The sequence below is a fragment of the Plecotus auritus genome, assembly GCF_963455305.1.
Source record: "Plecotus auritus genome assembly, chromosome: X".
Lineage (NCBI taxonomy): Eukaryota > Metazoa > Chordata > Mammalia > Chiroptera > Vespertilionidae > Plecotus > Plecotus auritus.
The window spans coordinates 104,860,833-104,878,422 of NC_137784.1; the positions used below are offsets into that span (position 1 = coordinate 104,860,833).

Sequence of the window (17,590 nt, forward strand, 5' to 3'; positions counted from 1 at the left end):
AAATCCCATACAATGAAAGATTTAAATCAAGGCCTTGGAATTTCATACAAACACCAAGACCAAAATCCTAAAGTATTGTTATTGCATCTCAAAATTTTCCCACTAACTTAAAAAAAGGGTTAAACTTACATGCCTTAGAAGTTATGAAATGAAACTAAACTTAACAGACATGCCAAATGTTTCAGTTTTAATTGTAGACCCAGCTCCTACATTGGGCTTTACCAAAAAGCATGTCTTTCAACATGCTTCCAAACAGTGTTCAATATAATGTGATGTAAGAGCAACATTTCACATAATGCAGCTGCTTTTGCCTGAATATACTTACTGCTTAAGTACATACTACATTATAACTAACTTGAGAAAAGCTAAAAATTGTTTAACAGTTATAGTTTATTGAACTTAGTTGTTATATCCTAGATGAATATTTGTGTTCAAAAATACTAAACCTTAAATCTTTAATTTTATCCTGATTTCCAATTAAAGCCGAGGATAAATCACAAGCTGGTATTGCAAAACTGTTGTTTTGTGTTTTTTTTTTTTCTTTAAAATAATGTTGACCAAGAATCACTGATAAGGATCAATTACATTCCCTATCTACCACTCATACTAGACATTCTAGACATCCCTCTCATTCCATTCACTCCCATACATGCATGGCTTGCACTGCTATAGTAGCTGCTGTTCAATGCTCCTTGGCTGCATATGCCATGTTTGATTGAAAATCACTAGAGTTTTCCTCTAGAACTTGGTCATACCCACTCATGCTGCTCTGGCCATCATACCCACTTATGCTGCCTCTATACCCACCACTCAGCTGCTGGCTGGTTGGGCCACCATAACTGGACTGACTGGTTTGAAAGCCCGTGCCTCCCATCATTTGGCTACTATAAGCACCATCACTTGCTCCTCTGTAGAATTCAAGAAGAGTTCTACATATCTTTGTTGCATATTTGCTTTGCCTTTCAACATAGCTGCCACAGCATCTTCATGAGTTGCAAACTCGACATCTACTTCACCAGTTACTTTGCCATCAGAACCAATTTCAGTATGTACTCTCACAGGGTTGACGGTGAAAAAAATTATAAATGTTATTCTCAGTGGTGCTATAAGGTAATCCCTGCATGTGTGCATAGTGTCCCATTATGCTTTGGAAAGTAGAGTCACCATCCGATCCGTATCTGTGGTCAGACATTCCTGAAAAACAGTAATTGAGATATCTTCCAAATACATCTGACCCCAAACCATAGCCTTCCTTATAGCCATTATAATAAACGTAGCCTCTATAACCTCCACCATAAGCACCACACTTCCTCCTTTCAAAGCAGACTCCCCTGCCAATGCTATTATAACCTCTGCCAGTCCCAGGTCTGTCATAGGGACCTGGCTGCTGCATGGCCATAAGTTTTAGTGGTGGATCATAGTTCTAACTTAAGCTCAATTTCTCTTAAAGTTTTCGATATACCTGTGCCCTATTCTTTCCTTGTGTTTCTTTAGAGCCTTTTCGGCTATTTCCTGTGAAGCAAACTGCACAGAGGCCTCCCCTATTCCTCCCCTGGAAGTCCACTGGCAATTTTATCCCATTTGACATGATTTCCAACCCTGAGAAGAACTGAACAACTTCTTCCTTGCTATATCCAAAGAGGAGTACTCTAAATTATACAAAACCATCATTGACTGTGACAGGACTATTTGGAACCATACTTTGACACCCAATCCTTTGCAATGTTGTTTGACTTGAATACTTCAACATATCTGTGTCCCTTAGTTTCTCTATTTTCAGGGCCAATTTGACTTCGTCTTCTGATTCAAGTTCAACAAAAGCCTCGCTACTTAGTCTGCCTTCTCTGGTGTAGATGAAACAAATACCTTGAGCCCCATTTTGAATTTTGCAGTCAGAATAAAAACAACACTGCACTTCATCCACCAAGCAAGATCAGAGCAAGCCCCAGACCTTCACCATGAATCCCTTTCTGCTTTCGGTACCCAACATCATTGTCACTTAGTGGCTCCTGGCATTGAAACAAGTTAATCACATGACTCCTACATGGCTGAATGAAATCTCATTTTTATTTTCCAATTACAGTTGGCATGTATTATTTTATTAGTTTCAGGTGTACACCCCAGTGGTTAGATATTACATAACTTACTAAGTGATCATCCTGATAAATCTCACATCCATCTGACACCATATATAGTTATTAGAATACTAGAGGCCCGGTGCATGAAATTTATGCACTTTGGGGGGGGGGCCCACAGCCCAGCCCGTGCCCTCTCACAGTCTGGGAGCCCTCGGGGGATGGCCAACTGATGGGGGAAGGCAGAGGGGCTAGGGGCAATCAGGCAGGCAGGCAGAGGGGTTAGGGGCAATCAGGCAGGCAGGCAGAGGCAGTTAGGGGCAATAAGGCAGGCAGGCAGGTGAGCGGTTAGGAGCCAGTGGTCCCAGATTGTGGGATCGGGCCTAAATAAGCAGTCGGGCATCCCCTGAGGGGTCCCAGATTGGAGAGGGTGCAGGCTGGGCTAAGGAACCCCTCCTCCCCATGCACGATTTTCATGCACTAGGCCACTAGTATAGGATAATTGACTATATTCCCTATGCTGTACTTTATATCCCATGACTATTCTGTAATAACAAATTTGTACTTTTTAATTCCTTTTTTGACCCACCCCCTAACCCCCTCCCATCTGTCAATCATGTAAATATTCTCTATATCTATGAGTCTGTTTCTATTTTTCTTGCTTTTTTTGTCTTGTCTAGTCCATTGTTGATATGTATTCATTGCCATTAATTGTTCATATTTTTTTTATCTTTCTTTTTCTTCTTAAAGAAGGCCCTCTAACATTTCATATAATACTGGTTTGGTGGTGATTAACTCCTTTAACTTTTTCTTATCTTGGAAACTCTTTATCCATCCTTCGATTCTAAATGATAGCTTTACCTGGTAGAGTAAGCTTGGTTGTATGTTCTTGGTTATCATCACTTTGAATATTTCTTGCCAATTCCTTATGGCATGCCAACTTTCTGATGAGAAGTCAGCTGACAATCTTATGGGAGCTCCCTTGTAGGTAACTGACTGTTTTTCTCTTGCTGCTTTTAAGATTATTTTTTTGTCTTTAACCTTTTGCATTGTAATTATGATGTTTCTTGGTGTGGGCCTTTTTGGGTTCATCTTTGGTACTTTCTGTGCTTCCTGAACTTTCTTTCACCAGGTTAGGAAAATGTTCCATCATTATTTTTTCAAAAAGGTTTTCAAATTTCTTGCTCTCTCTCTTCTCCTTCCAGCACTCCCATGATGCAAATGTTGGTACTCTTAAAGTTTTCCCAGAGGCTCCTTACACTATTCCCATTTTTTTTTTTTTTTTGGATTCTTTCTTCTTTTTGTTATTCTGACTGTGTGTTTTTTGCTTCCTTATACACTGAGTGGCCAGATTATTATGATCTCTGAACGCATAATAATCTGGCCACTCAGTGTATTACGAATTGCTGATTTGATTATTGAATTCATCTACTCTACTGTTGTTTTCTTTGAAATTATTCTTCATTTCAGTTAGTGTATCCTTCATTTTTTACTGGTCCATTTTTTTATGTTTTTTTTTTTTTTTTTTTTTTTTTGCTGTTGATGTTCTCACTGAGTTTATTGAGCATCCTTATAAGCAGTATTTTGAATTATGCAACTAGAAGATTGCTTGTCTCTCTTTTGTTTACTTCTTTTTCTGGAGTTTTGTTCTGTTCTTTCATTTGTGACATGTTTCTTTGTCTCCTCATTTTGGCAGCTTTGTTGTGTTTGTTTCTATGTATTATTAGGTAGTGCTGCCATGTCTCCCAGGCTTTGTAGAGTGGCCTAATGCAGTAGGTGTTCTGTAGGGTTCAGTGGCATAACTTCCTTGATTAACCAAGTTAGGCACTCAAGGTACACCTCCCAGTGTGGGTTGTGTAACCCTCCTCTTGTAATTGAGCCTTGATTGTTGTTGGCAAGTCAGTGGGAGGGTTTTACCCACAGGCCGATCAGCTACAAGGATTGGCTTCAATCACTGACCTCCAGCCACCTTGGATTATCAGCTGTTCAAGCGCCGACTCTACAGAGCAGGACTTATTTCAGTGGAGTTCTTGTTTCCCTTTGGTAGGTGGTTGGTGGTGATGCTTTAATGTGGTGCAAAGTTATCCACTTGGTGTGCTGGCTCTGCGGCCTTCTCATGCTGAAGGGCAAGGTCAAACACTACCGGTGTTCTTTTGGGGGCCACCCAGCATGAGCTACAAGGTGATCTGCAGATGGCTGTTTTTTGTACTGGGCTTGGAGGTGCCCAGTCTAGGCCAAACTGTGATACATGGCCAGCTGCTGCTAATGCTGGGCATGGGCCACTTGGTGAGAGGTGCCAGACTCCTCAAGGCCAGGTGTTGCTTGTTTGTGAAACTTTAGGATACTCTGAAGCATGAGACAAGACACACTATTGGTATGGAAAATCCACTGGAAAGAACTTGGGTGGGCCTGCAAGTTGGGTGGGGCAGTGCTTCAGGGAATCACCAGGGTGGGGTAAACAGGGTGAGCCAGGTTGATGGAGTCTCAGATATGGCATCCTAGCCTGCCAGTTCTGAGGGGGGAAGGCTTACCAAATGAAAAATGGCTTCTGCCAGCACTTCTGTCTGGGAGAAAGCTACCAGCCCAGCTCTCACCCTGATGCCAGTTAATTCAGTTCCTCCATGTATGTCTCTGGTACCTTTCAAGCCACTGCCCCAGTGCTTGAGCTCAGGCAGTGTGAGTATATGTCCATGCATGGGCCCTTTAAGGCAGTGGTCACCAACCTTTCGGACCTCACTGACCACCAGTGGTCCGTGGACCACCAGTTGGCGACTGCTGCTTTAAGAGGAACTGCCTGTGAATTCAGCATCCCTTGTTTCCCTCAACCTCAATCCACACTGTTGTTTTTTTTTTTTTACCATATATGTTATTGGGACTTCTCTTCTTGGCACTGGAACCCTGATCTGTGGACCTGGGACCCCTCGGTCCTCAGGGAGTACCTCTACAGCCAAGATATCCCTCCCAATTTTTATCCACCACATGTTGGTGTGGGACCAGCTGTTCTGCATCTCCCACCCCTCCTAAAAGTCTTGATGTATCTTCTTCTTTAATTCCCTAGTTGTAGGATTTTCATTCAGCCAGATTTCAGGTGGTTCCGAATGACTGTTGTTCTGGAAGAACCATTTGATGTGGTTGTGGGAGTAGGTGAGTACCATGTTTACCTATGTTGTCAACTTAACTGGAAGAGATTTTTATTATTTGAAAGAATTCAACTGTGAGGCAATATGGGCAGGGAGTCTTGTTTGTAAGATTGTTATGAATTATGAATTCAGTTCTTTGATAAATATAAGGCTATTCATATTTTCTATTTTTTCATCAATTTTTTAATCTTTTAAGGGTATTTATTTCATCTAAGTTGTCAAATTTATTCTCATAGCTTCATTTTTTAATCCTCACCCAAGGACATATGTATTTTTTTTTTAAATTTTCCTAGGGGGAGAGAGAGGGGGGGATCTATATGAGAGAGAAACATTGATCTGCTACCTCTCATATGCACCTTCTCTGGGGATCAAACTTGGAAACTATGTATGTGCTCTGACTGGGAATTGAACCCATAACCTTTTGGTGTACCAGATAACACACTAGCCAACTGAGCCACCCCGCCCCCCAAGCCTGTCATAATTTTTATAATGGTGTAATTCTTTAAATTCAACATGATGGATAATTATGCTTTCTTATTTCTGATATTTCTAGTTTGAGTCTTTTCTTGATCATTAGCTAGAGGTCTATCAATGTATTTATATTTTCAAAGAGTCAACTTTTGATTTCATTAATTTTTTCTATTTGTATGTTTTTCTATTTCACTGATCATCATTCTTTTTTTAAAAAAAATACATTTTATTGATTTTTTACAGAGAGGAAGGGAGAGGGATAGAGAGTTAGCAACATCGATGAGAGAGAAACATTGATCAGCTGCCTTCTGCACACTCCCTACTGGTTATGTGCCTGCAACCAAGGGACATGCCCTTGACTGGAATCGAACCTGAGACCCTTGAGTCCGCAGGTCGACGCTCTAGCCACTGAGCCAAACCAGTCAGGGCTGATCATCATTCTTAAATTTATTTTTCTCCTTCTTACCTGGGTTTAACTTGCTATTTTATTTTTTAGCTTCCTAAGATGGCAGTTTATATTGCTGATTTTAATCTTCTTAAAAATATAAGCATTTAAAGCTATGGGTTTCTTGCTAGGTATTGTATTAGCTGCATTCTACAAATTTTGATTTGTTGTGTTTTCATTTTCATTCAATTCAAGACTTTTTCTAATTTCCCTTGGTTTATTTCAAAGTGTGTTGTTTAATTTATAAGGGTTTCAAAAATTTCCAGATATCGTTTTGGTATTAATTCCTATTATAATTTTTCTGTGGTCCCCAGACATATACTGCATAACTTGCATTTAAATTTATTGGGGTTTTCTGGTTTAGCATATGATCTGTTTTGATTAATGTTCTATGTATATTTTAAGGTAATGTTTATTCTGCTTTCATTGGATGCAGTATTTTATTTTATTTTTTGCTTTATAAATGTTTATTTGAAATGAAAAAAGAATGTTTTGTTACAATATTTATCAGATGCACAACATTATTTTCACAGCATAAATAAATATATAAGGAAGAAGTCAATTTGCAGTACACAGTCAGCATCATGATGTAGGGATTTTGGTGATAGCAACATGATTTATTACTTATAGTGCAGGAAAAAAAAATGTGACCATAGCAACATTCTTGCTTGTAATTCCTCTTCTGCACACAAGACAGCTATACTTCTGAGCTTCCATTTGTACTTCAGGTTGGCACCAAATGAAATAAATGATTGAATAAATACTAACTGGGGATGAAGTGACAAATTTTCCTCACAGAATTCTGAATAACATATGTAGATATCCACCCCTACCCCCATAAAGTAGAACATACGTGATTGACCTGTTTCCCTGGCCAATCACCCAAATTAATCTGTATCCTTTGAGTCGTGGTCATTTAAATATTTACTTATTCACTTATTTACACTATCATAAAGACTATACTTCTCAATCTTGTTCATAAAGATAACCTGAAAAGCCTAGTCAAATTTCTTTTGAAAAAATGTACTGTTTTTCAAATACATTTGAAACCAGTCAGAAAAAAAGAACAAACTAATATGACAGGTTTTTAGTGAACCAATATTGGCTTCTAGGAGTCTCCATTTATTTTTCCAAGTGATTTGAATCTTTATACTAATAATATAAAATATTGCTGAGGATTGATGCCAATCTCTTCAGACTTTCTTGGGTTTGGGGTAAAGTGTCATTCCTAGTCTTGAAGCATCTTTCAAAGAAACAGATCTGGGTTTAAGTGATAACTGATGCCTTTGGATGTGGAATGGCAACTAAATTACCTTCTCTGAAATTTGTGTTTTCTTTGTGAATGCAGGAAAATAATATTTATGCACTTTTCAGGGTTATTGTGAAAATTAGAGTTTATGTAAAATGTTTTGCATATAGTAGGTGCTCAATAATAGCTTGCATCATCACTATCACTTGAGATTTAGTTCTTTCTTATGTATGTTTGTTTAGCCACCCTCAAAACACATGAAAAGGTACAATTAAAAATAAGACTGGGACTGTGAGTCAAAATTTCCCCTTTTTAAAAAATTTGTCAGGACAGGCTAGAATCTTCATTCATCTTCTTCACATACCTCTATCACCTCTTCTCTCTCCCTCACTCTCAGGTGAGTCTTCTTTCCAATTTAACTGAGAAAATAGAAACAATCAGAAATGAATTTCCACCTATACCAGTAACTTTACCCAGATGCCTTTCTGTTCTTTAGGAGAATTATGTTTCTAGAGATGATTAAACTCTGCTTGTCCACTAGATCTTAGTCCCTCTGGCATGTTCAGAGACAAGCTTTCAGCAATTTTCCAAGTTTTCCCCCCATTACTGATTTCTCCTTTCTATAATATTGTTTGCTTCAAACTACGGATGTTCTTTCATCTTGAGGAAAAAACAAAAATTAAAAACCTCTTTTGACACCACATCCATTAACCCCCTTTCAGCTGCCATCACATTTTCCTCCTCTTGACAAAAAACAAACAAAACACTCTTTAAATAATGTTATTTACTTGCTGTCTTCAATTCCTCTCACTTTATTCCAGATCCCAATTCAATGAGACATTTGACCCTATCACTCCACTGATATGTCTCTTATCAAGGTCAACTATGACCACCATTATATTAAATCCATTTTTGATCCGCAATCCTTATCTGTCCTAACATATCAAAGGTGTGCGACACAACTGATTATTCCTCGTGTCTTTTTTTAAATAAATCTTTATTGTTCAGATTATTACAGGTGTTCCTCTTTTTCCCCCCCATAGCTCCCCTCCACCTGATTCCCCACCCCACCCCACCCCATGTCCTTACTCCCCGCCACTGTCTTCATCCATAGGTGTAAGATTTTTGTCCAATCTCTTCCTGCACCCCTCACATCCCTTTCCCCCTGAGAATTGTCAGTCCACTCCCTTTCTATGTCTCTGATTCTATTATATTCACCAGTCCATTCTGTTCTTCAGATTTTTTATTCACTTGATTTTTAGATTCATTTGTTGGTAGGTATGTATTTGATGTCATTTTGATGTTCATAATTTTTATCTTTACCTTTTTCTTCTTCTTCCTCTTCTTAAATAATACCCTTCAGCATTTCATGTAATCCTGGTTTGGTGGTGATGAACTCCTTTAGCTTTTTCTTGTCTGTGAAGCTCTTTATCTGACCTTCAACTCTGAATGATAGCTTTGCTGGGTAGAGTAATCTTGTTGTAGGTTCTTGCTGTTCATCACTTTGAATATTTCTTGCCACTCCCTTCTGGCCTGCATAGTTTCTGTTGAGAAATCAGCTGACAGTCGTATGGGTACTCCCTTGTAGGTAACTAACCGTTTTTCTCTTGCTGCTTTCAAGATTCTCTCTTTGTCTTTTGCCCTTGGCATTTTAATTATGATGTGTCTTGGTGTGGTCCTCTTTGGATTCCTCTTGTATGGGGTTCAGTGCGCTTCCTGGACCTGTAAGTCTATTTCTTTCACCAGGTAGGGAAAGTTTTCTGTCATTATTTCTTCTAATAGGTTTTCAATATTTTGCTTTCTCTCTTCTTCTGGCACCCCAAAAATTCGGATGTTGGTACGCTTAAAGTTGTCCCAGAGGCTCCTTACACTATCTTCATATTTTTGGATTCTTTTTTCTTTTTGTTTTTCTGGTTGGGTGTTTTTTGTTTCCTCATATTTCAGATCTTTGGTTTGATTCTTGGGGTCCTTTGATTTATAGTTGAATTTCTATATATTCTTTATTTCAGACAGTGTATGCTTAATTTCTGACTGGTCCTTTTCCATTTTTTTGGCATTCTCATTAAGGTTTGAACGTCTCACTAAGCTCCTCGGAGGTCTCATCAAGTTTCTCAGCGGTTTTTAGAAGATTCTTGAGTAACATTATAAATGTGGTTCTGAACTCTATGTTGTCCAGTAGTTTGCTTTCCTCCATTTCTTTCATTCGTGACATGTTTCTTTGTCTCTGCATTTTGCTGCTTCCCTGTGTTGATGGAGTGGCTTTGTGTGGTAGGTGACCTATAGGGGCCAGTAGCTCAGCCTTCCCAATCACCTGAGGTGGACGCTCTTGGTACACCCCTTTGTGGGCTGAGTGCAAAGTCTTGGTATAGTTAAGCCTTGATTGCTATTGGTATACTGGGAGGAATTGACCTCAGGCCAATTGGCTGTGAGGACCCGCTGTGTCTATAATGGAAGAACTGCTGCGCTGGAGACACGCTTATGGTACAGGACTTGTTTCAGTAGGGCTTTGGTGCTCACTGAGTCTCCCTCTTGATGCAAATGTGAGGAGTTGAAATCTGGTTTCTCACACTGACCACTAGGTACACTGGCTTCTGGATCTCTAATGGGGTGCAGGTCAACTACTGTCTGAGGCCACCCAGCAGGCTCTACAGCAAGAACTACAGTTTTCTCCTCTTTGCTTGGGGTTTGGAGGTTTTGGAGCTGTCTGACTTGGGCTGCAAGTTTGCTATATTAAGCTGCAATAGGGCAGGCCATTCATATGCTAAAGCCGCTGCTTGGAGCTTGGGTGGGTTTGTAGGTTGTGCAGGGCGGGGTCTCAGGGTGTCACTAGGCTAGGGCGTGGCAAACAGCGATGGCTGCCAGTAAGCCAGCTCTGGGTCTCCAACCACGTCCCTGCGTCCTGCGCCTCAGTGCAGTAAACAATTATTCCTGTGCGCAGCCCTGCAAGCAAGCCACCCTCACTTTCCCACCCGATGGCAGACAGTCCAGCTTCTCCCTGTAGGAGTTTGGGTCCCCCGCATCTCCCCAGAAACTGGAGTTCAGAGTAATTGGGTGCTTGTCTCCCTTCGGTTGAAAAAAGCAGCGCTCCCAGTCGCCTGCTGCCAGCCCAATATGCGCACCTTCGTACCTCAGATTTTCAGGGCTTGTGCACGTCTCAATGTTCTTTTCTCTTTCCTTCTAGTTGTAGAACTTCCACTTAGCCAGCTTTCCTGTGGTTCTGGGTGATAGACATTTTGTCTTTTAGTTGTAGTTTTGAAATTGTTGTGCGAGGCAGCAGTTTAGGTGTTTACCTACGCTGCCATCTTGGATCCTCTCCTATTCCTCTCGTCTTGAAACACATTCATCACTTGGCTTCTGGGGAAACATACTTTGGGTTTTCCTCTCATTTTAGCAATTGCTCCTTTTAATATCCTTTGCTGGTTCCTTCTCAAAACTCTGGCCTCTAAACTTTGGACCGGTCCTGAGCTTAGTCCTTGGAACTCTTCACTTTTAAAAAATGTATATTTCAATTACAGTTTACATTCAATATTATTTTGTATTAGTTTCAGGTGTACAGTATAGTGGTTAGACAATCATATACTATACAAAGTATTCCCCCTCGATATTTCCAGGATCTGCCTGGCACCATACATAGTTATTACTTTTTATGTTTTATTTTATTTTTATCCTCAGTCTGAGGATAGTTTTCATTGATTTCAGAGACAGGAAAGAGAGAGAGAGAGAAAGAGAGAAAGGGAGAGAGAGATCAGCTGCCTCCTGTACACACCCTGAGCTGGGATTGAACCCACAACCTAGGTGTGTGCCTTTACCAGGAACTGAACTCACAAGCTTTTGGTACATAGGATGATGCTCCACCCACTGCTCAGGGCATAGTTATTATTTTTTATTTGTCCTCATTCTTTCAGTGATCTCATCTGATCTTAGATTTACATGCTATCTATATTTCTACCCCATACCTTGATCTCTCAAATCATATACCCAACTGCTTAGCTGACTTCTTCAATTTGATATTTGTTAGGCATTATACATGAAATATATTTAAAATATAACTCTATATAGTCCTTATCTTCAAACCTGCTGCTTCTCAGTAAATGATATCTTCACTTCTATAATTGCTTAAATAAAAAACTTATAGTCATCTTTGACTCCTATCTTTTTCATCCAATGTCCTACAAATATTTGCACATCTTATTGGTTTTGCTTTCCAAATATATCATAATTGAACAACATCTCACTCTCTCTACTGTCTCCACTGTGATCCAAATCATCATTATTTCTCATTTTTGATGTTGAAATAGTATCATGGTCTTGCTACTTCTACCTTTCCCACCCATACTCTAGCCTTTTTATAGTAGCCAGATCATGCCATTTCTGTCCTGAATATACTTTAATGATTTTTTTCATAGCAATGAAAACAAGGCCATGACCAATCTGGCTCCTCTTAACTTCCTGACATCATCTCCTATTCTTCCTCTCTAATTCAGGCACACTGACCAATGTATTGTTCCTTGAACATGCCTGCTATACTCCTGTCATAAGGCCTTTGCCCTTGACTTTCCTCTTCCTACAATACAGAAAAATGCATATCTAGCTATCTCATCTTCAAATGCACCTTCTCAGTAAAGTTTTCCTTATATATGTTATTTTACATTTCAGTCTTCCACTTTTGACACCACCAACTCCTTGTTTTATCATTTTTTATAGCACTCATCTGCATCTGACTTCCTATGTATTTTACATATATATGTGGTCATTGTCTGTCTCCCCATTCACATTATAGAATATAGGTTCCATAAATCTGGGGATTTTTGTTTGCTTTATTCCCAACCGCATGCATTCTCGTTGTTTAGAATAGTATCTGACTTATAGTTGGGATTCCATTAACATTTGTTGAATAAATTTTATCCTAGTGTTGACAGATTTTTCATTTTTTGTCCCAGGCAAAAAAAAAAAAATAATTACATGCTAGATTTCTGAAATATTGAACCATTATTTTCCCCATATTTTCTTAAGAGTATAATTTACATACAGTAAAATTTGCCTTTCTAATTGTAAAGTTCTGAGAATGCACAAGAGTGTACAGATATGTAACCACCACCACAACCAAGATAGAGATTCCCATGTCCTTTTGTTGTCTACCACATCCTGGCAACCAGTAGTTTTGTTTTGTTTTTTTGTATCTGTAGTTTTATTCTACCCACAATGTCATATAGAATCCTATAGTATGTATAGTAGGTAACCTTTTGACTCTGGCTTCTTTCACTTAGAATAATGCACTTAAGATTCATCCAGGTTATTGCATTTATTAGTAAGTTGTTTCTTTTTATTGGGAGGATTATTCCATTACATTGTATAGATATCTACTTCCTAGTTTAACAGTATTTGCATTGGTTGCATATTTTGGTGATTACTAATAAGTATCCATGTGCACATTTTTATGTAAATGTAAGTTTTAATTACATTTGAGTGAACACTTATTGGTTGTGTGGTAAGTTTATGTTTAACTATATATGAAATTTCCACTTGGAAAAATATTTTGAGATCCATCCAATGAATGCAAATTCTAGTTGCTTCCACATCTTGCACTTAGTTTGCCATTTTTAAAAAGCCATTATGATATGCTTGTAGTAAAATCTCATTGTGGCTTTAATTTATATGTTCTTAATGGTTAATGATATTGAATATAATTGTATGTGCTTATTTTCCATTTGTATATCTTCTTTGGTAAAGTGTTTTGTTTAAATCCTTTGCCTATTTTTTTTAATTGGGTTGCTGATTTTTCTACTTGTTGAATTGTGACAGCACCTTATAAATCCTGGATACAAGTCCTTTATGAAATTTATGATTTGGAAAGTATTTTCTCTTAGTCTGTTTGTTGCCTGTTTTTTTCATTCTCCCAACAGTGTCTTTCAAAGAACACATGTTCCTAATTTTGGTGAAGTCCGATTCATCATTTTTTTCTTTTAAGGTTAGAGCTTTTGGTGTTATTTTTAAAAACTTTTTGCCTATGCCTAGGACACAAAGATTTTTCTCTCAGCTTTCTCTTAGAATTCAATTTTAAATTAATTAAACTTTTATAAAAACATATAAACATATTATATGAGCTGAATGTCACCTGTGGGTGGCATTCTGACATCTACTCTATAAGTCTAATCTGGAAACCATCAATAGGAAAAATTCTCTATTCTATGGCATTCAAATGATGACATGAAAGGCAAGTTCTTTTGCTATATTTTTTTACTTATAAGTATACATAAAATTATTTTACAATTAAAGTGATATAATATGTACTTCTGTACCACTGAAAGAAATATTCAAAGTCAGTAAATATAAACTAAGCTAAGTAATGATCAGAAAGAAAAATTTATTTCAAATATAGCCTTCTACTTTAATTGTGTTTCAGTACTGTTTAAGTTTTAGTTTTCATTTTTATGTGGATTATTTCGTTGGTAACTTTTGTTTATTTTCCAAAAAACTGAAAAATATAATTATGTATGCCCAATTTATATCTGTAAAATTTTTCTCTAATAAAACATGTAGATTTTAAAATCATTCAGTGAAGGCATCAGTCACTGCAAAAGTCGTCAAAATAATAGTTTCTGATATGTTACACAGGCACATGTTAAACAGGGGAGAAAATATTGTAACTGCAATTAGGCAGTAATTCCATTGTTCACATTCTTTCCTATGGAGTTAATGACTAGCTTGAAGGACCATGAAAAGCAGGGAGTGAATGATGTTTAATGATCCAGTAAGTCATTAAGTGTCTAAAAAGGAACCACAATGTCAGGTATCATTGCCCTTATGAATGTCCACTGCTGCAAGAATAACATTTGAAGTTTTTCTCATACAGTTTCAAGTTAATGTAACTCATTCTTTTGGAAAAAATAAAAAAATATTTCTGGAGCTCTGATCTGTCTGTTGATATTTTTGTTCCTCACTTATAATACACTAACCAGTTTCTCTAGGATTAAAGTGTCATCTTTATAATTAAACTAGAGGCCCGGTGCACAAAATTTGTGCACGGGGGTGGGGTGTGTCCCTCAGCCCAGCCTGCACCCTCTCCAATCTGGGACCCCTCAAGGGATCAGGCCTAAACGGGCAGTTGGACATCCCTCTCACAATCCAGAACTGCTGGCTCTCAACCACTCGCCTGCCTGCCTGCCTGATTGCCCCTAACTGCTTCTGCCTGCCAGCCTGATCACCCCCTAACCACTCCCCTGCCAGCCTGATTGACGCCTAACTGCTCCCCTGCCAGCCTGGTCACCCCCAACTGCCCTCCCCTGCTGGCCCAGTCACCCCCAACTGCCCTCCCCTGCAGGCCTGGTCACCCCTAACTGCCCTCCCTTGCCAGCCTGGTCTCCCTTAACTGCCCTTCCCTGCCAGCCCGATTGCCCCTAACTGCCCTCCCTTGCCATCCTGGCCACCCCTAACTGCCCTCCCCTGCAGGCCTGGTTGCCCCCAACTGCCCTTCCTTGCAGGCCTGGTCCCTCCCAACTGCCCTCCCCTGCTGGCCTGATTGCCACAACTGCCCTCCCCTGCCGGCCATCTTGTGGCAGCCATCTTGTGTCCACATGGGGGCGGCCATCTTGTGTGTTGGAGTGATGGTCAATTTGCATATTACTTCTTTATTATATAGGATTTTAGGTGACATGCACAATTAGTACTGAATCTGAGGTAGTAGAAACTCTACTTTCAAATATTAAAGGACTAAAATTTAATTTTAATTGTGTTCCTGAGATTTGAAAGATATATTTTGTTTGAGGGGACAAGTAATGATTAGTTTAAAATGGAGATATCTCTAAATAAAAAGTAATGAATCAGACAGAAATAGACATCCAGTCATAATATATCAGTTCCCTCCCTTGCTCACCCTTAAATTCTCAAATATTTTTAGGATAATTAAAGAGACAGTTCTGCCTCAGTTAGGCTAGATTTGGAAGTGGATCAAAAAAGATATTCCATTGTGTCTCGAATGTGACATAATCATAAATATTACATTGTTCCAAGAATGGGAAGCTGTGATCTAAATGAGAATTTATAAGCTTTTATTTACATTAAATATTACCATTTGTGCATAAATGTTGAAAAACGGCTAGACAAGCAATAGACAAAGCACATTATATAAACTATGCTTACTGGTCCCCTAAAAATTAGATAAAATGTCAATGTCATAGTAATTGGCATGGGTTCTCCTTTAACCCCATCTTATGTCCTTTTTTAGTAAGATTCAGTCTTACTAAAACATCTATAATTTATTAATATTTATTTGAAAAATGCAAGACAGATTTGGAGACAGATGGAAACAGAACTGTTCAAAGAAAATCATCAGCAGAATATGTAGTGGATGAGTATTAGCCTATAAGCCAGGACCATTCAAATGATTCAAATCAAGGCAGGGAAGAAAAGGGATGAAAGTTTTAATTCTTCTTTTACCAAAACTACCTGTAAATAATTTAGACATATTGGAATAAAATTTTAATATTCAATATTATTTAAAAATGGAGATAAAAATTAAAGCATAGTGAGATAGTTCATTTTATCAAGATATTATCAAGCCAGTAAAATATTTATAAAAAGTTATAAACCAAAATAGAGTTATCTCAGAGAGTAAAGTAGAAAGCTGTGAAAAGTTAAAACATTTGGATGGAAATATAAAGACAGTTGTGGTAGACAAAACATAAGTTTAACAATTATTGTATGTTGAACCCTATTGTATATTGGCACTCTGGTTATGACAATTTCTAATCCAATAGCTCTTACTATTCTAGGACTGTTTTTTTCTCATGTGAAAAAAATGAGGTTCAGATTTGCTAAACAAATTGCTCAAGTTCACATGGGCATATACATTTTGGTCCCAGATTTGTGTTGTCTTTACTATTCCCACTATGCTGTATTATCCTTATACAGATGGCACCCTAGTGAGATATACTTTAATTATCCCAGAAGTTTATTATTCAGAAATTTAGAGTATTTTTCCTTGACAATTAGAAAGAACAAAATGCATCCGAGAAATCAGTATGTCTGTGCAATAACATACATTTTTTTCTTCGAATGAAAATTCCTTATGATTAGGATTTTGTTCATAGCCCCTTTCCTATTACTTTACACACTATTCTAAGAAATCAAGTCATATATTTTTCTAGACTGTTAAATGTGATGCTTTAAAAACTGGAGTGGAAATGCGAATGCCATGGCAGACACATTGGTATTAGCTGATGTAAGGAAGAAAATAGGAGAAGGATACACAAGGATTTTGGAACTTCAGCAGTGTGAGGTCATTTAATATAAGGACAATCATTCTTACATATCTTGGTAGTGTACTACTTTATTAAAGCACAGCATAAAACCAAGACTTATATTGTGCTTTTGAGTCATCAAGAAAATGGTGAAGACAGTAACAAATAGCATTTATTGAACACTTACTATGTGTCAAGTACTTTTCTAAGCCTTTTTTATTTATTGATGCATTTTGACTTCTGAATGCCTTGTATGTGTACTCTATTATTGCCATTTAAAGATGAGGAAAATGAAACTTAGAGGGGTTAAGATCATGTGACTAGGAAGTGCAGAATAAGGACTCAAGCTCCGTTTGGTTGCTCCCACAACACATGCTCTTTATCCAATATGTATAGTGTGACACACTGTCTCTTGTGTTAAATATTTTCTTTTCTTAAAAAAAGGGGGAATACAATTTGTTTTTAAAATATTTTCATTTAAAAAGTAGCTTAAAATAAATGTTTTTTGGAGTTTAAAGGGGTATACATTTATTTATTGGGAGAGTCCCATTTAATTTTCAAGTGTTTATTAAATTTCTACAGTGTTTCAGACATGGTATCATGCAATATGGGAAAAATTGGAGAATGAGATATTGTCAAATCCTTTGGGGTACTCATAAATTCAGTAGAGGACACAGAAATATAAAGAAATATAAAGATCATATGTTAATCAGTAAGCTTATCAATAATTATAGCAAAATCAAGGGATCAAGGGCATGTTTAACTCAGACTAGTAGTAAGGGAAGCCTGAAGAGTTCTCCAAAGCAATAGACTTCAGTAGGGACAGTCAGTCTCTATGGTGCAAGAGAAATCGGGGGGGGGGGGAGAGAGAGAGAGAGAGAGAGTCCCCCTCTTACTTTCTCTGATCCTGAACCCTCACCACCACCACGACTGTTAAATTGTCATTTTGGATATAAGTCAATGTACAGGCT

General features: G+C 38.0%; 1 pseudogene across 1 annotated transcript in view; it reads right to left on the minus strand.

The window, feature by feature from the left end:
• Window positions 1-682: 682 nt before the first annotated feature.
• Window positions 683-17,590, minus strand: part of LOC308240232 (heterogeneous nuclear ribonucleoprotein H2-like) — a 49,688-nt pseudogene continuing 32,780 nt past the window's right edge. Inside the window, exon 3 of the transcript in view lies at window positions 683-1,914. The product of the transcript in view is annotated as a heterogeneous nuclear ribonucleoprotein H2-like (transcript). The remainder of the gene's footprint in view (window positions 1,915-17,590) is intronic.